General features: G+C 38.8%; 1 pseudogene; it reads left to right on the top strand.

Moving 5' to 3' along the window:
* Window positions 1–14,645: 14,645 nt before the first annotated feature.
* Window positions 14,646–22,137, top strand: LOC114060004 (annotated as a pseudogene).
* Window positions 22,138–23,156: the final 1,019 nt, after the last annotated feature.

The raw sequence follows: 23,156 nt of genomic DNA on the forward strand, positions 1-23,156 counted from the left end.
TTTCTTTTCTTTTCTTTTCTTTTCTTTTCTTTTCGATCTTAGTAACAGGGAAGGGTGTTCAAAGAATTGTTGAAAATAATTCTGGTCTTGGGAAAAATTGCCAAGAAAAGCCATGGAGAGTGAGAATGTTCTCTGTTCTGCAAAGACAAATTACCAAAGATACAACTGACCACGCATACTAGTAAACCGTTCTCTTGAACCTGTGAGGTAAGCTGTGAAGATGTAATTGAAATTAAGGTTTTTGGGATGATAAGTATTCAATAGATGTAGAATTTTGAGCAGACTGTTAGTAGTTTTGTTATTATGGCCTTCTTCATATATAGATGAAGAATATTTTTTAGGAGAGGGTCTTGTATTGGATTACCATATAAAGTAAGATAAAATTTTGGCCTCAGGGCAAAAATGATAAAAAGTAAGAAAACAAAGAAGCTAAAATCCTTTAATTACGTAATGCTGAAACAGTTGTGTTTTTCGTAAATATTTTGTCCTCGTTTTTTCTAAATAGAAGCCTCAGAGCAATAATGGGCTCAGACAAATTCATTCAACTGATTTGCTTTCCAGAATAAATGCAGTTATTAAAAGGAATCTAAGCTTAATTATATCAGCAGGGTCTAATAACATAAAAATACGTTCATTAGAATTTTATCTTTGGGAACAGGCTGTATTCTCAGTCCTATTCCATTTCACTTCTGTTTAAAATCAAAGTGCCTGAAGATTTCTCCAACCTCATAGTCTTCAGTTTGGAGGACAGCAGGTAGATCTGCCTCTCAGAATACAAGCTTCATGTAAAGTGTCATCTATAATCTGCTTTTTCCTTTCAGGTATGAGCAGTAGATCTGATAAGGACTTTCCTGATAAAACAAAGTTTGATCAGAAAATATTCTAAAAGGCTCTGGGTTGGTTTTATAAGAGTGCTATTTCCTCTGTACCTTTACATACAAATTCACTAATACTACATCACTAGTTTTATTCCAAATTCTTTCTGTATTCCAAACTCGGTTCTCGGAAATGGAAAGTATATACATTAAGTGGTGCACATTCTATATTGTCTATAAACATTAAGTAATTCTGCAGTGGCCCATGCCAGTAAGACTACATAAGCATTAAGGTAGTGTTCATCCTGTGATATTTCAAGTGTGCTGTATACGTATCAAGTGGTGAAGATCTGATCTGGGAAATCTCTGTCCTTGGCAATATTCGAAAGCCATCTGGGTGCAATCCAGCTCAATCTGGTGCCAAAGTCACAAAAGGTAAAGGCTTTGGAAGTGGAATTAGACTAAATGATCTCCATGGGCCTTCTCCAACCTCAGGCACGCTGTGTATCTGTGATACAATGTGGGCAAAGCTGGCCAAACAAAATCTCCTCTATTGAATGGGCTCAAACATCTGTCATAAAAAAAAAAAAAAAAAAAAAGATGGCTCTTCTGCTCCTTGCTGCTCTCATGCTCTATAGTGATCTGGGCTTTTATGCAGGGCCCTGTGTGAAATGACAAATATCAAGGTCAAATTTCTGCTCCTTTCCCCAGTGATCAGCTTCAGCTCAGCTACCTATGCAAGTAAGGCAACAGTGGGGCAGTGGTAGCTGTAGTTTCCATTCTGCTAAATTTGTGTCATTTATATTATAAGTAATGATAACATTTCATGTAAAGGAAAATTTTTATGTTATTTTACTCTTAAGCCTGGAGAAGAAATAAAACTGGATGAAATTCAGGTGATTTATACTATGCTTATTAAAGCTCTAACTAGGGTAAGGCTTGAAAATTTTTATGTTATCTTAATCTTTTGAACATGCAGAAGAAAACACAACTGGGTAAAACTCACATAAATTGTACTATGCCTATTAAAATTCTAACTAAGGCAAAGCCTCAGTCATGACTTCAGTAATTAAGTACTAATCATAGTAGCCATAAAAGGGAGAGAAGAAAACCATTTTTTCACATACTTAAAAATGGCAAGATCATTTTCACTCAAATTCTCATAAAAATATAGCCTTTGGCAAAAAGTCAAGTTCTTAGTCTTAAAGGCTTTGGAATGATTGACAGAATTGACATGATCCATTCTTCATAAAATAATATGATACAGCACTCACAGACCTTACAAGTACATCCACCTAGAGCAGGCTAAACCCCTCTATTTTTAAGTATAATTGTCAGCTAAGCAAACAGAACAGTGAAATAAAAGCCTAAAAACTGATCCTTTCACCAACTGTAATCTGAGAATGAGATTGTGTGCTTTAAACAAACATTGCATAATATGGCATATATTGAAGCTCAAGCCATATTTTAGATCAAATATTTTATTTATGCATTACAGGATAAATATTGATTCTGGCTAGACTCCTGTGACATGAGGCCAAGTTGAAATGAGTCTTTAAGAAATATGGGACCCTAATATCAGTTGTAGAATGGAGTAAAGTAGCATTTAGCCATGTGTCCTAGGTACAAGTGTGGACAACAGAAGATCCAGCATATAATAATGATTCCTCAAAATTGCTTCCCAGTCTCCAGCGATGTGTCACCTAAAGACAGCTTGAATCTTGAAGTCCTTGTATTTAACAGCACTCTGAGAATTTCTCTTCCATGAGGTTGTTGCTGCCCTTTGAAATCTTCCTAGCTTTCAGTAACACAGTGTCTTGCGGCAGGGTTTTCCTTTATCTGGTTACATACTTCTATGATGAATCAAGAGCTATGGCTCCTCTTACTTCTAGCATGGAAGCTCTTCACTTATGTAATACTTGAAATGATAAAATTCCAGTCTAGATTGCAGCTCACCATTTAAAACACTTACATCTGGACCACTGGTTACAGAACATAACATTTTAGTTTACCTTTGAGAATAAAATATTGCTGATACACTTTCCCCATACTTGTATATCAGACCTGCTATCACCTTTCCACTGCCTAAAATGACATTAAAATGTTGGCTAATTCATAGGATGGTTTGGGTTAGAAGGGACCTTTAAAAATCATCTAGTCTAACTCCCACATTCTTCGAGCTGATCATACTCTTTAGGGAAAGACAGATACCTGAAAAAGCCAATGAACACTTTTTTTAGAACCTGTTGCGCTGCTGCCTTTATCACGCTGAGCCCATTGATCTGACCCTCAGTGACGCTGCAATGAATGTCCAGTGTGTCAGCCATCAAATCTCTTTTAAAGGCCCTGTCAGCTTGCTGATAATCCTGCTGCCTTCCCCCTTCTTCTGGACCCTCTATACCTTGATCTACATACCCAGGTCAAAGCTCTGGTTTTGCTGAAGTAAACTGAAAATGGACCATCACAGATAGTCTTACATTTTTTCCCAAATTTGGGTGTTCTAAATCTCCTCCCTCAGATTATTTGAAAAACAAACAAAACAAACCCACATTCTTCTGTGAATGTCATCATATTCATTTATAGGGCAAGTATGAAGCCTAATTTCTCTTAATTATCTCATGTCCAGAGGCTATGTTAACAATGATGAAATTGGAATAAATACCTGATGATATATGTTGCATGTTAGCTTTCCTTTGAGTCATCAGTAAAAACAGGTAGATTCCTTTATATTTCCTCTGGAGTCCATGGATTTCTCAGTGAGGTCAGTGAGACAGTTTTGAGTGACCCAGCTGCAGCTCACTTAGGATCTTTTTTATGTGAAGGACTGTCCTTTATCTTACCTGGGAAAGCCCCTCACAGATTCAAATAATCCATAAATAAGTATCCTGTGTCTTCCTCTGCTGCCCATGATTATTACACATCAACATGGAATTTTGGAAAGCAAAAGAGAAGAGAAAAGAATAGAAAAGTCTAAACCAGCTTTAGCTAATGTGTTGGAAAAACCAGTGATTGCTGCTGACAGACTGGAACATAAATACTTGATCTTAATAGCAAGCACTCCACATTAAAATATAACATGTGTTGCAGATCCTGAGAGATAAAAGAGAGCTGTTAAAGCAATCATTTCCCGAACTCTAATCATGAATACAGTTGCATGATACACAGGACAAAAGTCAATGTTCCAGATAAGTGTTGTAATATTTGGACTACAGCTGTCTTTATAATGTCTGCAGTGTATATCAGATGTTAATGCTAAATGTAAGACCTTTGACATAATGAGAAGTTTTTAATTTACTGAACAATATTATAATTGATCACATGCAGAGGAATCTAACAGCTCTGCTTCACACTATGCCTTCTTAATAGAATAACTTATTTCCCATTTTATTATTGAATTTCTCAGTCTTTTTAGAGTAGTGAAGTGTATTTTATACCTAGAGACCTTTCTAAAGACTATAAATTCAGGTTACTTCTTGGCAAAAAAATTTCTGCCATAGTTAAGCTTTCATCCAATTATGTTTCAAATAAATGGAAATTTTTCATTGACTTAATTGAAATCTGAATTAAATCTGCATTAAACACTGCTAAGAAAGAAGCTCATGACTTGTTAGCAGCTCAGACTGTTTCAAGTATAGTTATCTTTTCGAAGGCAGAATATCAGCCTCTGTCTCCATAGCTTTGGGTAGTGTTGATGCATATCTGCTTGCAAAGGTTGCTTTTGTAAATTCTCTGCCAGGCTTTGTGCTTCTTTGCAAGTCTGCATCAATCAAAATCTGAATCATACGAAAATGTATCATGGCTGCTTGAGCCTTCTGATTTATTATTTTAGTCTAATAAAAATGGTTGTCATAAGCCAGACAGATGATGTTTATGTTTGTCATTCCTAGGTGCTGCTTTTGTTTTGTTTCCGTCACTGTACAGTACAGCTACAGTTTAGAGCTGCCTTTGCCTTTGTTTCATGGATTTCTAACACGACCCAGACCTGTCTTGCTCTGAGGTTCATTCCTGCTCACAGAAGCAGGAGGTGGACCCTTAACCATAATTTCTCTGTTTACATCACTAAGTGGTGTCATTTAGTCACCTACAGGTAACAGCTTTTTTGATGCGAATATTTGTGACCATCAGTGGTAGCTCTATGTGTTAAGACACTACTGTAAGGAACAGACTGGGTACAGACATTTACCTGACAGGCATGAATGTGGAAAAGCGATGGGTAGATGTTCCTGCCCTGGAATTGAGTCTTGGCTACTTTTTCCCTCCATTCAGGTCTGCTCTGAAGTCAAAAGTGAAGCACTGGTCCCAAACTTTGAGACTTTCCCCTGAGTGCTGCTGGGAGCTCAAGGCAACTCACTATGCCGTGTGTGTGTGGTAGTTAGATATTTTCTGTGGGAGGGATATGTCTTTGCTCTGACTGTACAAGTCTGTTGAGGCCTGGTCAGGGCATTAACCTCTGGGGCTTTTATAGAAGCTCAGAAGAAACCTCCCAGCTAACCTTCCACAAGCACACCCTGCCTGAGCACAAAAGGGCTTGTAACAGCTGCTTGTGCCATGAGGTCAGTGTGCTGACCTAAAGGACAGTCTTCGCTAGAATCAATGTGCTCTCCACCCTGGGGAGTGAAGGAGCATCTCTGCAGACTTATTCACCTGACAGAATGCAGCATGTACGATGCTCATGCAGTGACTGAGCACCAACATTTCCCTCCAGACCAAGATTAAAAACTCTGAGACTTTTTTTCCCCCCTGCTACTGGCTGCTGTAGATAAAGATAGGGCAGGACTCTGAGCCTGAATATAGGAACTGTCTTATCTGTGGTCCCAGGAATACTTTTGTCCTACCTGTTCCCTCCAGACTAGAAGAGAGAGCTTCCAAGAAATCTGCAAGGCATTTATGCAAATACTCTTCTTCAAAAGTTAGTTCCCCTCACAGCAGATGACAGCTTTTGCTACCTGCTCTTTGCATGTGTTGCATTAACATTTCTTTGGAGTACATATAGTTCCCAAATCAATTAAGTATTTAATACTCATAAAAATATCTATGCTTTCTGAGAGTGTTTTAATATAAAAAATCTATTGTCTCTCGTGGGGACATTTCCTCAGAGCCACTCTTTATCCCTCTCTTGAAATTTATGTTTTTCATTTCTCCTTCACTCTGCAATTCTCCAACCTGATAGTATTCAGGTTTGTGGAAGAGGATGTTTTTTTGCATTTCTACCACAGCTTGCTTTTACTAGGTATGTGTTGCCTTAACTGGAGATCACTCTACTCTTATCCAAGTCTACAGCTAATAAAGGTTAGTGAGAACCCAGCTGGGAAGAAAGGTAAGTGTGGGGGTTAAGACCTAATGAGTGAAGCAACAGTTTCCCATGATATGATCTGACCTAATAAAACCTTCACTGAGGTGGTGTGCTATTTAACCTGAATTTCTTTATATGATTTAGTAATCATGCTTATTCTGAGTCTCTTTCAAATAAAATCCACTAATAATGGATAATAATGGATAGATAACCTTAAACCTTAAGTATGTCATCAATTCATTGAGGAATAGAGTGATCCAGGAAAGCTGGTCTCGGTGTCCCTGGTCAGTGGCCTCACTCCTTCCTGTAAACATGAAGGATCCCAGTTACCAAGCACCTCCTACTGCTGGTCACAAGAGAGAGACTAAGTGTGAGAACACCACTGGAATTAATATGGAGTGAAAAATAATATACTAACTTGGCACTCTACACTAGCAGGGGGCTTTTTGTTGTCTTGTTGCACTGCCTTCTGGCAATTGCCTCCTGGCAATTCTGAAAAAGTCAGCGGTTACAGCTGTTATAAAATTGCTATATAAAATGGAAAACACAGGTTTCAAGCCATATGGTGAGACAGATTTGAAACTGGACTGGCCTCAGGTGTCTGTGCCATCTTACCATCATGAAAGACTCTTCCCTCCATCACTGGCTAGAGGAGAAAGGCCTGGTGGACTGAACTTCAAAAGCAGTTCCTGAATGGTATCCCTGGTATATCAAGGAAAATTAACATCAGTTTAAGAATACTTTAAAATGGAATGGTAAAAACTGGGGAGATTTAGGTCTTTTATCATTAACTATCTGTATTTACTCTTCAAAGGCAGCAGCTGTGGAGTTACTGTGATGCAGAACATCCATATCTATTGCCAGAGAATTACTTAAATGGGATAAATTGTTCACCTAAAATAAAAGGAGACAGAAATTTTAGCTTTTCTGAATGATATGTGGAAATATATTTCATGAACAGATTAGTCTGTCTGGTGACCTGTTACTGCCAACTATTTTTATCTTGTTTTGGACGTAAAATCCCTTCAACCTTACATAATGAAGCCAATCTCAATACAGGGAATGGACTTGTGTGAAGAAAGATGAGAGCTGAAAGATCATGTTAGGATCAAAAAGGGGAATGGTGAAGATGAAGGAGTCTTGAGACTAAGAAAGAAGTAGGGTGAAATAGAAAGAGGGATAAGCTTTCATGTTTTTGTATCTGTGTTTTTCCTGACATCAGAGGATACTGGGTATTTTAAGTCTAAAAGTTCCTCTGATTTAAGATTTGAAGAGACCAATATCAGCTACATCAAGTAGAATATGAATTCCCCTTTCCCCTCTAGGAATGAATCCAGAGGCACTGAATGAAATCTAATTACGGAAGATGAGAGTCATATAGTCCTGATGGAGCTCAAAATAATTAATTTATGAAATGAATCAAACATGCTGACCATATAAAAGAAGAGAAAATCATGAAGAGATAAAAAAAAAGTGGGGTTTTAATTAAAAAACCCCAAAACTAATCCTTTGATGGACCTGGAGAGTAAGAAAATGGTAGAACATATAAAAAGGAGCATGAGGAGGAACTTTGTGGTGAACACTTGACATTTGGCCCATGGTGAATGCACTTGAGCAGAGTATCTCAGTAGAAAGCAGAACACTTATGGGAAGCAGGCCAAGAGCTGAGCAGACACGCAAATGTACTCACTGCCTTGGCTCTGGGGTTTACTTCTGTTTATGGCTAACACACATTACCTGGCCATTGCAGGGGAATTTCAGGTAGTCTGACACATATATCTTTGCAGAAATAGTCTTCTGTATTCATTAGCAATTCTCAGGAAGCAAATGCAGTGCAGGAATTTTGTAATTTGTTCATGATAAGATGCTGCATGAAGCAGGGGAGGACAGATGGGCAGTTATGAGATGCCTGTGTTCAGACTTGGGAAGCCTAATTGTATGGCTACCAGAAGACATTCTGGGAAGCCAAATACTGATACAGTGGCTTTGTTAGCCTCTGTCTTGCAGGGGTTGAATTGCCTCTTTGGCATCAGCTTTGTCCTTGTGTAAGTGGTTAGGTGTCTGCATTGGGCTTTTCATGTGCTGCTTCTAGGAAAAATTGGTTGCTAAGGCTCAGTGCTGTGCAAACACTGGAGCAAGGCTGGATACAACACTCACCCAGAGTACTAGGAAATGCAATACAGACATCTGGGAAAGCTTTGCGTGGAACTACCTCTTGTTTCTCAGGGTTTGTTAGAAGCAATGCTACCAATAAGAGCTATGCTGCGAAGTTTACCCTGGAAGCAGCAGAAAAACACTTATCACAGAGTTCTGTCTCTTGTTCCTCTGCTAGCTGACGTTAATCTTCAGTCTGGCTAAACTACCCATAGAGAGTGGTGAACTGGGTATTTCAAGGGAAGAGATGCTAAGAGTATCGTTTCCTTCTCTATTTGTTTATATCAACTCATGTTGCTATTCTATATCTCCATGTCCAACCTTTGCTTCCATCCCTCATCTTTCTCCACAGTACACCCTGTGGAGCTCAATTAGCTCCCTTGGTCCTTCAGAGGATAGCAGGAGCTGAAAGTATTACTGAGTCATGGGCCAAGATCATCAGGTGTTATTGATGATGCCCATCTTGGCCTGGTAGCCAGGTGATCAGCATCTGAATTAGCCCACAAGCCATTAGCTGTCAGCTCTTCTTTAAACTTTGTAAAGGATTAATTTACAGTCATGGACTGGGACTCAACAAAATCCACAGAGAAACATTTTGAAATAAATTAGAGAAAAACACCCTGTAGTTCTTTTGCATGACTTTCTGCTCCTAGTACCATGATATTTGAATAAAACTAAATGTCTTTGATATTAAATGGAAAAAACTCAATTCAAATACGGATTTCAGAAAAGGAATTAAATTATCTTCTGTCTGTGAAAATACACAATTTTCACTTTGTGCTTAAGACCAGAGCTGCACACTTCCAGCTCCTGTACCACTATATCCATTGATGTCTCGTATGCTCTACTGAGCCAGTCATACTGATAATACTGATTTGTGCATTCAAATTCCTATACTGTAAATTAAAATTTTTGTTTGTTTGTTTGTTTGGTCTTTTTGTTTTGTTTTGTTTTGTTTGTTTTTTGTGGTTTTTTTTGCATGGAAAGTAAAAACTTGACAGGACTAATTTTTTAATGCAGCTTTCAATTTTCAAATGCCTCTTTATCAGCTTTATTTAGCATATTTTACATTTGCATTTTATATTCAGCTTCATTGCCACATAACACTTTGCATGACATAATAACTTCTCTCCTAAAGGCTCCAGAGCTTTAATTATTTCAGGAGTATAGGCCAGAAGGAGATTAATGACAGGTTGGGAGGAAATAGGACATTTAATGCATTAGCAAGAATCAGAAAGTCCTCCATAACATCAGTGAGTGTTTTCTGACATCCTTTGCTCCTTCCTTCCTGTTTCTTCCTCTTTTTCTTTTAATGTCGAGTTGTGTGGATACACAGTGAGGCAACAGGAGACTTCTTGAGGTCACTGGCCTGGCTCCTCACAATTATATAGTAATAAAGTTCTACTCAGAGAATTCCAAATGTTACAGTAATTTGACCAATATAGTTGGGAGACATCAGATAGAACAAACAAGGGAATAAATTTGTTTTGGTGTATCGTGGTTTAACCCCAGGCAGCGATTAAGTACCACACAACTACTCGCTCACTTCCTCACCCTCCACTGCCCCCGGTGGGATGGGAAGGACAATCAGAAAGAAGTAAAACCCGAGGGTTGGGAAAAGAGCAATTTAATAATAGAATGAAATTATAATAACTGGGACAGTAATAATAATTAATAATAACTAATAATTATTCAAAAAGGAAAAAGAGAATAAAACACAGGACCAACAAGTGATGCACAGTACAATTACCCACCAGCTGCTGACCAATACACAGCCTATGCCTGAGCAGCGGTCAGCCTGTCTAGGCTAACTTCCCCCCATTTGTATAATGAGCATGATGTTCTGTGGTATGGAGTATCCCTTTGGGCAGTTTGGATCAGCTGTCCTGGCCATGCTCTATCCCAACTTCTTGTGCACCTGCTCGCTGGCAGAACATGGGAAACTGAGAAGTCCTTGACTTTGGGTAAGCACTAATAGCAACAACCAAAACATCAGTGTGTTTTCAACATTATTTTCATTCTGAATAAAAACATAGCTCTGTACCAGCTGCTGGGAAGAAAATTAACTCCATACCATCTGAATCCAGAGGGTGGTTTTAGGAGTCTGTTAATGTACATCTGACATCTTCAAGTTAGTGTAAGAAGATTATTTCTCCATCATTGTGAGTCATGACATTCTCTGTATTTAATGGCTTGTTCTTTCATATTATCTAGTGGATTCTTAACATGAGGGAGAGGGTAGGTAACCACTGCAACTTTGGGAACTTGCCAATACAGTAATAAAGATGATGAAAGCTGTGGAAAATTGCTTATTTCCTACTTTGTTCCAGAGTGGGGATTACAAGAATGGAAACTCTCCAGAGACAGCAAAGCTGAGGCTGAAAAAAAGCCGTGAGAGGAAAGTTTAGAAGAGACGTGGGAAGTTTTGGGTAACAGAAAGACCGAGAAGGGTATACTTCTGTAGACAAGGGATAATAGTCTAATCTGATGTTGTGATGAGCTTCATCCTGCTCAGGGAAGGCGACCATCATGAAGAAGATTCTGCAGTTCGAAAGAAAAAGAAAAGGTAAAGAAGGATCCTAGAAAATTTTATGACAGATTAGTCTGCGGCCCAAAGAGTATTTTAAGGTAGTCAAGAAAATGAACCCTCATGTACTGAGGATTAGTTATTTTTCATATTTCTTTCAGTACTTCCTATATTGTAAAGTCAATACTAAGAGTGTCAGGCAAGCTCATAAATAATCTGTTTGCTGGTAGTTGTCTCATACCTGTCATGTAATCCTTACAGAGTAACTCCTGCAATCAGGAAAGGCTCTTACCTTGCATTCTTTCATGTGCCTATGCCCTGAGACAGCAGTCTCTGCCAGTCTTCAAAATATTCTCCAGCACTGGTCATTTTGATTCACCTTCACACCAGTATGCTGGGCCTGAAGCTCGCCTGGGACACAGAAGGGACCTGGATAGGCTTTTCCTTTTTGAGAGTCCTTACCTTGGACTCCAGCCTGCCTGAACTCCTCTGAGCTTGTGTAAACAGGCCTTTGATGAGCCAATGGCATGGCAGTATCTGGTCAGGATATTATTTGGGCTCATCTTAAAACCTATTAGGTTATTTTAGAGGAGTAATTTATGGAAGACTCCTCCAGAGTTTTACTAAGATTAATGCAGATAATAGGAATAGTTATAAAAACCCCTCTCTTCTCATTTACCAACTGAAAGCACAAGTTTCTAGGCTATGCTTTGTTGTTTCATTTAACAGGGAATGTGTCTGCATAAGCAGATCAGTCCATTACACAAGGGCCAGGTGGTAGTGCCTGTAGCTATCACAGGAAAGTCACCATCCTCCTCCTGTAAAGCTCCACAGTCTGGAAAGACCAGGTCAGGTAAGCATGGGAAACCAGAAACCTTTAGAGGAGCTGTGGTGGCTTGAACAACAAACACCATTAATCTGGAGTTTATAAAATCCTTTAATCTGTTTTTAATCTCTGTGTTTTTAAAGCTGCTTCTTAGAAACTTTAAATCAACTGATATTTTCCATCAGTCTCTTGGTTCAGTACTTGGCAGCATCAGAGAGTCTTGTGTAATGCATATAGGGTGAGTTGCACTGCTCCCATCTCCCAGCTCAGCTGTCATGGCAGGTGCCTGTATCAAAGGCTCATATTTGTAAATCTTGATGCTGCTGCTTCTTTTGCCAAGAAATTTAACTCCCCTCAATATCCCTCCTTATGACTTACATCTTCTAATCTTCTAATTGTTTTTTCTCCATTAATAAGTTTCTCAGGTTTTTCAGGTTGTTTTGTGTTTGGTTTGTGTTTTGTGTTTGTTTGTTTGTTTGTTTTGGGGGTTTTGTTTGTTTGTTTTTGTTGGGGGTTTTTGTGTGTGTGTGTGTGTGTGTGTGTGTGTGTGTGTGTGTGGTTTTTTTTTTGTTCCTAAGGATAAAATATGCCTCCAGGGAATAATTGTCCTGACTGCCCTCTCTTGCAAAAATAAACAGGAAACCCTATGCATTTTTGCCATCAAAATTTCATTGGATTGTTCTGGGATAAGTGAAGTGTAGAAGTGAAATGAGCTGTCTTTCTGTTATGGAAATCCTACTCCAACACTATGCTACTGCATGAGATACATTAATAATTTACATACCATTTCCCCTCTTTTTCCATCCTGAGGGAGGACTGTCCCAACTCATTTTGGGTTTTTTTTGCCAGCAGGTTAAAATACCTCTTAAACACATTTCCTTAGCTTCAGTCCAAAACAGTTTAATGACAAGGGAATGTAAGGGAAAAAAAATAAGCAAGCTGTTTTTTATTTTGCTAGGGTGGCTGGTTATACCTCAAGAGTCAGCAAAGATGTTATTTCACAGTTCAGCAACTTTAGCTAGCATCAGTGCAGTGATGCAGGTGGGGCCAACTGCCTGCCCTTTGGCCCAGATCTCATTCAGCAGATGGATCCAGGAAAAGCCATATTATATCCACTTGTTTCAGATGATGCCTCTACATAGGTAGTCTTCCTATGTTGGTACAGCCGTACAGAGAATAGGAGATGAAGGGAAAAGCAAAAGATTTTGTATGGATTGAACAAAATTGATGTAAAAATATAGGGCTACGTCATCCCATGCCTCTGGGACAACGTGTGAATCCCTCAGAGCAAATGGCAAAAGTACACAGGTACGTAGTTGCAGCATCCAAAAGCTGGAGATAAGAAAGCGTGGTATTTAAGTGCTTGGCATAAATTTTTTGGGGGAACTATTTTCTTAGCCCTTGAGACCCATCCATCCTCTTGAAAGAGACTTGAGTATTAAACCTCACAACAGTTTCTCTGCTGAGGTCAGTGCAGTCAGAAGCTCATCCCCTTAAGTGTGTTGTAAATGCTAATCATTTGTAGCTGAGGTTATATTATTACCTACTCAGGAATGACTGATCAATTGTTAAACAATGATTGAACTTGTTAAGGAAATGTATAAATCATTCGCTTGTAACCACCAGAAAAACAACTCTGTACTGCAGTCTGAACAGTGGTCAAGGACTGCATATGTCCCTGTGCCTTCCTGGGCACCAGCTGGAGGGAGCAGTCAGCCGCCCTCTTAGGACAGCCCACAGCTCAGTCTCTAGCACACTGAACATTTCCTCTCCCAATATCAATAAGTTTTATCTAACTTTGGTGAGATAATTAAAAAAAAAAAAAAAAGAAAATCCTAGCAGAGTGAGTACTGGAAAGAGCTTAATTGCCTTTATGATTTGGACTGTGACATTTAGATTCCAGGCTGCAATTCATGTAGTTCTATTTTGTTATATTTTTTTAATGAACTCTGTGTTGTAATCATGGATTTTTGTTGGCAGTATAAGGTGATAGGTAAGGCCACATAAAAGAAAAAAAAGGTTGCTGATGGTTTCCTGGAAAAACCCAGCACTGGGGGAGACATCCTCAGAAACTCATGAAAGGATTAAAATGAAGAAAGGAGTGATATGGAGATAACATGGCCTTTTCTCTGCAGGAACTCGGGAAGTGGAACCTTGGGCCTCTTTCATCTGTCTATCACCCCAAAAATTAGTATATTGACTATAACCACTCAGACTGCCTAGAGAAAAAGATATAAAAAGAGATTGGACATAGGCAAAAATCAGGGAGAAGTTCCATCAATGCTGAAGAGGTAACCGACAGGCTACCTTTAATCCCTCCACCTTTTTGGAATGCCGTGCAGTGAGTAACTGCTTTATACATATACACTAATTTTACTTCTGTTCCATAGTACTTTAAAATTTTTACTTATTACTTCATTGTAAGTTGCCTTGCTTTAGCGTGTGCCTATGCTTTGTATTATTATTGTTATGACTACCTAGTAGAAGTGTGCTTTTTTTGCCTTTAGACCCCATTCCAGGCACAGCTAACCTCATAAATTGTCACAAATTTGTATTAATAAACGTGTTATTTTGTGAACTGTTAGAATGAGTCCATTTTCAGGTGCTGCCAGTTTCATCAAGGGTGAAATAACTCATAGAAGAAAGCTGCTGAGGGGTTTTTCTACCATTGTTAAGTGCAGTCCCTATGAAAAAGGTATCACATGTCCTGTCTGTCTTGTTGAATCTCTTAAAAGAAGGGTCTCATTAAGTGAGACACTAACAGACTGTTTTGGACATTAAAAGGGTTTGATCTCCTGTGGGACATTGATAGCCAAAACAGAAAATTTAATACAGGATGGAGAGAAAATTCTTCTTATCTGCCCCTTTTCACGTAACAGGTTATGATATTTTGAAATTATGTAGGCCCTTTATCCTAGGATACAATTGCATGTGGTTGCTTATCTTGTTTATATTCAACTTTTATTGATTTCAAAAGGTTCAAATTACTCTTTGGAGTCTAAGAGTTCAGAAAGAGTAGTAAATTATTATCTTAAGGTCAAAAAACCTCCAAACAAACAAAACTCAAAACAAACCTCAAAAAACCCAGCAGGTATAAAAAGGCAACGTGTGGGTTTCTTTTTCTACATAGCCTTTCACACTGTGTCAGAGCCTGTGTGTCTGAGAGACAGAAGCAGAATGGACAAGCCCAGGAAAAAATTTACCGATCTTGTAGACAAGGCAATAGCAGAAGCCAGTACACTGAGTCGTGATGAACTGCTGTTTTCTTACAATGGAATTCTCTACCCTATCACTGTTTGTAGTCCTGAAACATTCAGAGCCTTGGAGTCCTTTGAAGCCAGAAGTGATGATATCATTTTGGCAGGATACCCTAAATCTGGTGAATATATTTTACTTTTTTCATAAATAAGGTTAACTACTTGCAAAGAAGTGGATTTGTACTAAATATATGCAATGTATAGATATATTAAATAATAGTATTTAGAATGTTCACAAAATTCTGTGAAACATTTTGTTCTGTAAGAGCACAACAAAGTGAATTATGAGGATTTTATGTAGGGAATTTTCCAAAAGAGTGAGAAAAAGCACCTGATTTCTTTTCTATAAGAGGCAAAGGTTTTTGTTATCTTTACTTTTCATAGTTATGAAGTTAAATGCATGAATTGGAGAGAACTAAAATTCAGTGTTTTACACCAGACATGATGAGATCTCTTGGTATTACAGGATCTGCTGTCCCATTTATCTTTGTAAAGTTAAAAACTTTACATTTTCACACAGAATTGAGCTTTTCTCTACCTTCCCATGCCATGCTGCATTTTCTTTAGTTTGTTTCCTGTTGATATCAAGAAATAACTATCAAAAATATTTTGAAGCACTTGAAGCGATCACGTTGTTCAGTACTTATTAGGAGAAGGTCTTTACTAGGAGTCTGAGTTTACAACTTTTGCTCCTTTGCTCCTTCTGCCTGAGAGCACCCTGTGGTGCCCCTTATCAGAGCCACAGGTTTGGGTTAGATGTGTCTCATATTCATTTTAACCTGGTAGTTTCTCTCCTGCAGCAATTGGGTTTGCACTGTCTTAGATTTGACAAGATTGCAAAGTTTTTGGTTTTTTATGGTATTTTCTTTTTGAAGAAATGCTTGCACCAGACTGCCACTGGTTTTAACAATTGTTAAAACTGTAGTGTGAAAGGTGTAGGAACCCAGTATCCAGAAGTTAGGAAATGGTAGACTAAAGAGAGTTTGCTGCAGACTCTTTGGTACGTTTTGAGCAAAAATATAATAAAAGTGTATAGGTAATATCACTTTGGAGAATTTTTTCCGATTGGTAAAGAAAATGAGTACATGCAGCATAGTTTTCAGATCTAGCTCTGCTCCTGTGTTGAAGTTCTTTGACTTATCTTTCCTCCTAAGTCAGTCCTGTGAATCCCATCAAAAAACATATATTGGGTTTTATAGATTTACCACTCCAATCACCCTTGTATTTGTCACAATCACTGATTACCCTAATGAAGGTTTTCCTAGTTGAATCTGAGTGGTTCTTCTCCTTGATTACTTAGTTCACAATACACAAGTTAATTTTCAATATACAAGTAAATTTAGGATGTGCTGATCCTTTCAGGTTGGAGGAATGTATCCTTATGAGGACCAAAGGTAGGACCCTGACAGGTGATTGTCCAGATAGTCAGCTGTGATTGTATCATATGAAAGGAGACCAGGTAACTGGAAAATTCATTCTATTTATTCAAAAAGTTTTACAAGAAATTCTGTATTTTTCATCCTTCAGGCACAAACTGGCTAAGTCAAATCTTAACTGACCTGGTAACTGTATCTCAGAAGAAAACACAGGATAGAGAAAGCAGTGTGAATGATGAAGAACTAGAAGAATTCCCCTACCTTGAAGTTGGAGATCCTGAGAAATATGAGGTGGGAACAGAATATGTATGAAAATTACTAAAATTACATGCTTCAAATACTGAGAATATGGGGTGTGAAATATTCCCCTGTTTGTAAAGAAGTCTCCCACTTTTCTGTATGTGACATCTGGTCAGGATGAATCTTGTCTGGATTGTCGAATGGTAAAGGATAAATGAGCACTTCAATGAGTGTGACAGGAGCACTTATCCATTAGATACACAAGAACTGCAGAAATTCAGCATAACATCTTTTGTATTTAAGAAGAACTTCAAGAAATATCAAAGAATGAAATATTAATTTTTGTCCTTTTTACTAGCTCTTTCTCCTTACCCCTTCTTTCAGTGCTTGAGATCCTTCGGCTTTTACAAATACCCAATGAGAGTCTTAGATTTGATCCCTTGTCTAACAGACGATGTTAAATTCATTATCACTGAAGAAAATTAACGATGGGTGATCTTTCTGTAGTCACTCATTCTCGAGGTTTTTTGAAAGTTAGAGCTACTCACAGCAGCCCACTAATATCCCAGGGTAACACATACGTACACAAAAAAGTACCTTTGTCAGCCAGTATGTGTTGATAAGTTAAGCAAGGCAACATTTTAGAATTACCTGATGAAAGGAATACTTGTACTAACTGAACTGTCCACTCTCCTCCTTCCAATTTGTAAAGAGAATGACCAAATTACCTTCTCCAAGATTTATGGTTACTCATCTCCGTCCTGAAAACCTTCCCAAGTCTATCTTGAAAAATAAAGTCAAGGTGAGTGCTGATTTTAATGTCTTTTCAGCCAATTTTCAGAGTCACTCTTATACTTGAGGGTTTAGCCTGGCCATTTCTACATGCCTGTTTAAGTTCTGCTGTTCATGTTACTTAACCTTCATTCATCCTTATTGGGCATCTTTGTTACAGTCTCCATAAGGGAGTTGCAGGGCTTGAACAAATCCTCCAGAGGCAAAATGCGCTTTGACGCAATTTCCCATGGGGGACATTTTGTGGTGTTGTCACAAGTGAGGGCTTCAGCGTGTCAAGTTTCAGAGAGAATTTGTTTTTTTATGATTTTTCCCTGTTACCTAAGTGACGAATTATGCTTGTATTGAGCAAAACGTAGTTAGATTCTGCTTAATAATTTGGCTACTCTGTACAAGATACTTTAATAATTATCGGCAATCATCTTCACATGGTGCCAAAGCAAAGTTAAATACTTCCCTTCTGAATTTGGAATGAATTTGCTATGTCTGCAAGTAGCATACCAGATATTAGAAATTCCCCAATTCTAGTTATAAAGTATATTATTGTATTGTTTTCATACTCTAATCTGTTACATCTTTCTGTATAAATAATTATATTTTTTCTAGATACTGTTACTGATTCGTAACCCAAAAGACATAGCTACATCTTTTTACTATTTTTCCAATGGCCTGGCTACTCTTCCCTCCTATGAGACCTGGGATGATTTCTTCACAGATTTCATGTCAAAGAGAAGTACAGTATACTTTTCTGTCTGTGTCAATTATTCAGTGCTTTGTCTCAAAAAGCTTGTACTTCAGTAAATCAGCTAGGATTTTTATTTTCATAAAATAAGTAAATAATAAACAAATTATTTAATATAACATTCAATATTTATATTTGTCGTGGGTTTGCCCTGGGTCAATTTGCTCTCACACCCTCCACATAATTAATATAAGTTGAGAGAAAGTTTATGCAAACAAAAGAGACTTGATTAGGTAGAATAATGTTAACATTTATTACTAGCAAGATAAAAACTAAAGAACTATATCTACAATAATGCTAATTAGGTAAAAGTACTAGGTATTTACAGAAATACTTTCCCCCCTTTGTATCAGTTCAAGAGGAGAAGCAGTCTCTTTCTCCATTTTCAGAGCTCCAGGTCTTTTCAATAATTCTGCAACCCTCTAAAGCTCTTCTTCTGTTATCTCTAGGACAACAACTCTGATTTGTCGCATCTGGAACTCTTTCTCTCTCTCTCTCTCTCTTCTATGTCGGCCTCAGAGCTGGGCCTACTCCCCTCCTGGGCTAAGGCCAGAGGCTGGGGGGTTACCCAGGCCCTGAAGGTCTTCTCTCCCATGGACTGCAAGGGGACACTTGCCTTCCATGGATCTTCACCACAGAGTCACAGGGCTTTTGAGTCCACCCCTCTTTCCTGTTGGGTCCCTTCCCATGGGAGAACAGTCCTTAATAGACTTCTCTGATGTGAGTCCATCTCTCAGACAACAGGTCTTCTATTCTCTGCTGTCTCTCAGGGTCACAAATTTAGCTGCACCAGCATGGATCCTTCACTCGGATTCCAACATCTTACCCGAGCCATTCTGCTCCGGCATAAGTCTCCCTCAGGGTCAGAAATCTCCAGCAGGACTTTGCCTCACCTCAGGTCTCTCATATAGCCTCCTCGTGCATCAACTTACTCCAGTGTAGGCTCCTCCACAAGCAGCATGGGAGTCTCCTCACCCCAACAAACTTTCACAAGTGGCAAGGTTTTATTTTTCAGTCTTTTCCCTGCTGAAGGGAGAGAGAGAGAGAGAGCGAGAGAGGGGGGAGAAGCAGCCCCCCACCACGTTAGAACTTCTCTCTTCTGCTGCTGCCAGCTTCGACCTTGAAGGCTGTGCTATCTCTATCTCTGGAATTCCTTTTGCAGCACGTCTTGTCTAGGTTCTTCTCTAAAGTTTTTTTCCCCTCTACTCTCTTACAGGAGAGAAGGGGGGCTTCAGTGCCACACCTGCACCCGGCCCAGGGCCGGGAAGGAGGGAGGCCTTGCCCCTGCTGGGGCCTGACACCATTCCCTACATGGCTCCCAATTTCATCTGCACAACTGGCTTCTCTTCCATTTTCTAAAATATGTCATTGGCAGAAGCATTATAAAACTTTTGATTGGCATTTTCTCTGGAAATATACCTGGACAAAACCATCCTCAACCCCAGGGACTGGCTTGTGGGCAAACCCATGACAATATTATATTTAATAATTAAATAAATAAAATTAATGCATAACATAAATATTGCATAATTTACATATTAATTACAATATTTACAATATGTACATGCATATGTGCATTACAGTACAAAAGCAGAGATTAAAGACCAAAAGTTAGGCATTTGCACTAAAGTTTACCATACTTGTCTTACTGCTTGAGGATGAGTCCCTGTCAAAGCTGCAGTTCCACAAGCTGCTTTACCTTGTACGAACTGATATTTCCTCTGCAAGAAGTAGTTCTTCCTTATCTCTGTCTTGGATCCCTTTTACCCCTCCTCTCCAATGTCCATCCCTTGTGTCCATGTTGACATATAAAGACCTATATGCCAAATTGAATGGAAGAAATTATTTAAACTAAGTCTAATGCATTAAAAAGGAGAGAAAAAAAAATTACACTGGTTTAAAAAGGCATCAGTTTAGCATAGCACACAGCCAGCTGAAGGGAGGGTTACAGAAGGTTTTAAAGTGGATTGAGGGAGTCTGCAAGATGGCTTGAGTACTGATAGCTTTTGGGTGGACTCCCATCTGCCTTGAGATACTACAAGTTTTACTGTTCCAACTTCCAAATTGTATCATATCCCTGAGACTTGTAGCTATGCCAGAACAGCCTGGAGCAAACCCTAAAATTTCCCCAGAAGGGTGTAAAATCTGCCACAGACATTATTACTAGTGCCTATGGCTGAGAGATCTAGAGAATGAGTAAAATTTAGTTTACTGTTTAAGGAGCTTGTCTAATGTTCATTTATGACACATCTTAGGATTGTTTTGTTCTATTTAGTTGTCTGGGGATGCTACTTTGAATACCTTTCCCAATGGAACAAATATGCTGATGAAGAAAATATTATGACAATAACTTATGAAGAGCTAAAAGAGGTGAGATTATCAATAACTACAAATACTTTATACTTCAAGGAGCATGTTTTACTAAACCAATTCATCATTATATTCATGTCGGGTATTCAAACTTTGTAGGATAGATTCTTGTTTGAAGTAAAGAAGAGGTGAAATGCAAACTCAAAAACCTTTTAAAATTTTGCTTGAGCAAATTATTACTGTTTTTTGTGTGCTGTATTATAAGCCCAAAGTAATTGTAAATCAAAATCCCCAAAATTTTTTGGGAGAAGCTTTTATGCATTCAACAGTGTAGCTTTTGTTCAGCTGTAAATCATGCACAGTCTTTTGTAATCTATAGGGAAACAGCTCGTATCTCCTTGGAAATTATTATGGAGAAGAGGAACACTATGTCTTCCTCTAGTCCCTCTGAGCTCTGTGAATATCCCATACATGTATCGAGCAGAGAGGTGTTGGGAATTGTAACCACCTTGGAAAGCAGTGTAATTTGGTTGAATGTCATGTGGTGTGTTACATTCTTCTTTCCAGAATCGTCTCCTGGGTGTGAAAAAGATAGCTGCTTTCTTAGGGATTTCACTGACTGAGGAAGAGCTTCAGCTTGTGGTAGAGAGGAGCAGCTTTCAGGCAATGAAGAAGAACTCTCAGAAGACCCATGGGGCATTCGGCGACATTCTCTTTCGCAAAGGTAGGAAACTGCAAGTGGTTCAGAGGTAGAAGTGTCACCTTCTGAAGAACTTGGGCCTTTCTTAGCTTCTTTTTTTTGCACACATGTTATGATTGCAAGTTAGTCTCAAGCAAGTTATCACTATTTCACTTGAGAAAGCTATTCAAGGAGCACTGGTGAGGAAGATACCCAGCAAGGTGCTGACACCAGAGCAAATTTTATAGGCCCACAGATGTCTGTCAGGAAGGAGGAAGTGTCCTGTGTCTGAACTCCTCCTCTGTGCCTAGATCACCGATTGTTTAGCCATCCGAGGCTTATCCGAGCAGGCAGCACTGGGGCCAAACTCGACCTGAGTGGCACGATCACACTTTTTAGGAGAGCCACTGCCAAACCCCTGTTCAGTCTTACAGGTTAGGAGTAAGTCAGGCATGCAAGAATCAGGTACACAGGGGAGGAGCAACAAAAGGGAGCTATTTTTGCAGCCTAGTGTAGGGGACAGAGAAATGGAAAGGCTACCCTGGCTGTCAATCTATTGATGCACTTTACATTCAAGAAGTCAGTAGATAAAAACTCTTACTGCCAAAGGAGCAGAAATGCAGCTCTGCCTCCTGCGAGATAATTCTTAATCAGTTCTTCATGATCTTTCCCTTTATCAGTCATAACTGACTGGAGTGGAGAGCTGGAGGGAACCAGGACTTCAGGCTGTCCTTTTGAACACAGTCACCTGAAGAGGAGTATGTTCTTTTACATTGTAGCAGTTTCACAGATATGTAGCTCCACTGACTTCCCAAAATTATCTTGGTGCAGAAATGAGTCAAGTTTATCTGGAAAAATAGATCAGCAGTATTTAGGACACAATGGAATGACAGAGTTATAGAAGCATTTTTCTTGATTTTCGAGTTTCTTTTCTTCTCTGCAGGTGGTGTAAGTGACTGGAAGAATCTTTTCAGTGAAGACCAGAATGAGAAAATGGACAAAGCATTTGAAGAATATGTAGGAGGAACTAAACTGGGAAAAAAGTTAAAGTATGAAGTGTACTGTAAAGCCTGAAGAGTAATAAAATGTGGTTAGAACAAGAACTTTTTGAGGCACACTCTGATAACCTGAATGCTCTCTACTAGAAAATTCAATCAAATTATCAAAGCATCTTTGAATTACTTTAATAAACACCTTTCAGTGGTCTTTATAACGACAGTGATGGCTCTTTCTTCTGGTCAGATCGTTGGCTGGCTTTGTCTACACCCATTTGTTGAAAAACATGTCAACTAATCACATTCACAAAAATTCACCAGCGCTGTTCCTGTAGCTGTCGCCTGGAAGGAAATGCTCCTTCTCTTTGTAGCCAAACCCCATCTTTCTCGATAATTTTACAATAATTTTCTATGCAGATTATTTTTTCTTCAAAAATGTTTTAAATCAAGAAACATCGACACAGAAAAGCTCACAAGTGAAAATATGGATGTGACACAAACATAATGCCAAAGGATGTCTTCCATAGTTTCAGCACAAACTAGATCACAGCTAGAAGGAGAAGAAAGAAAGGAATGAGGATCGGGATTCTTAAGGATTATAATCTCTCTGAATGGAAAATGTCAGGATGGATTTCAGATTATGGGTTGGTGTCAATAGTAAAGATTCCCTCAGAGTCACTGGTTTTATAGGAACAGAGAACAGCCCAGGAAGGAAGAGCCCTTGAGAAATGATCTGGTCCAACCTTTTGTGAGAAAGGGAACCTAGATGAGATTATTGCATCTTGAAATCCTGCAGTGCTGAGGAGAGACTCTACCACATTCCTGGAGGTGTTGTTCCAGTGTATGATTATTCTCCCTGTGAAAATTTTTTTCTTATATTAAGATGAAACCTCTCGTGATGCAACGTGAACCCACTGCCTGTTACTTGGGCTTGTCAAGCATGATGGTGCAGGAGATTACTGTACTGAACGATATCATACTACCATTTCTATTTGGCACTGTAGACACAGTATTTCAGACCTGTCCAGGGACCAATTGCACTTCAACTTGCAAGTTACCTCTTGAATAACCCATAGACAAAAGAAACAATAGGATGCAGCATCAGAAAGGGTCTCAAATTGCATGACAGAAGAGACACCATGAAAATCCC

Source organism: Empidonax traillii, unplaced genomic scaffold, assembly GCF_003031625.1.
Source record: "Empidonax traillii isolate 1590-97213 ecotype Southwest subspecies unplaced genomic scaffold, ASM303162v1 scaffold254:size1037790, whole genome shotgun sequence".
NCBI lineage: Eukaryota > Metazoa > Chordata > Aves > Passeriformes > Tyrannidae > Empidonax > Empidonax traillii.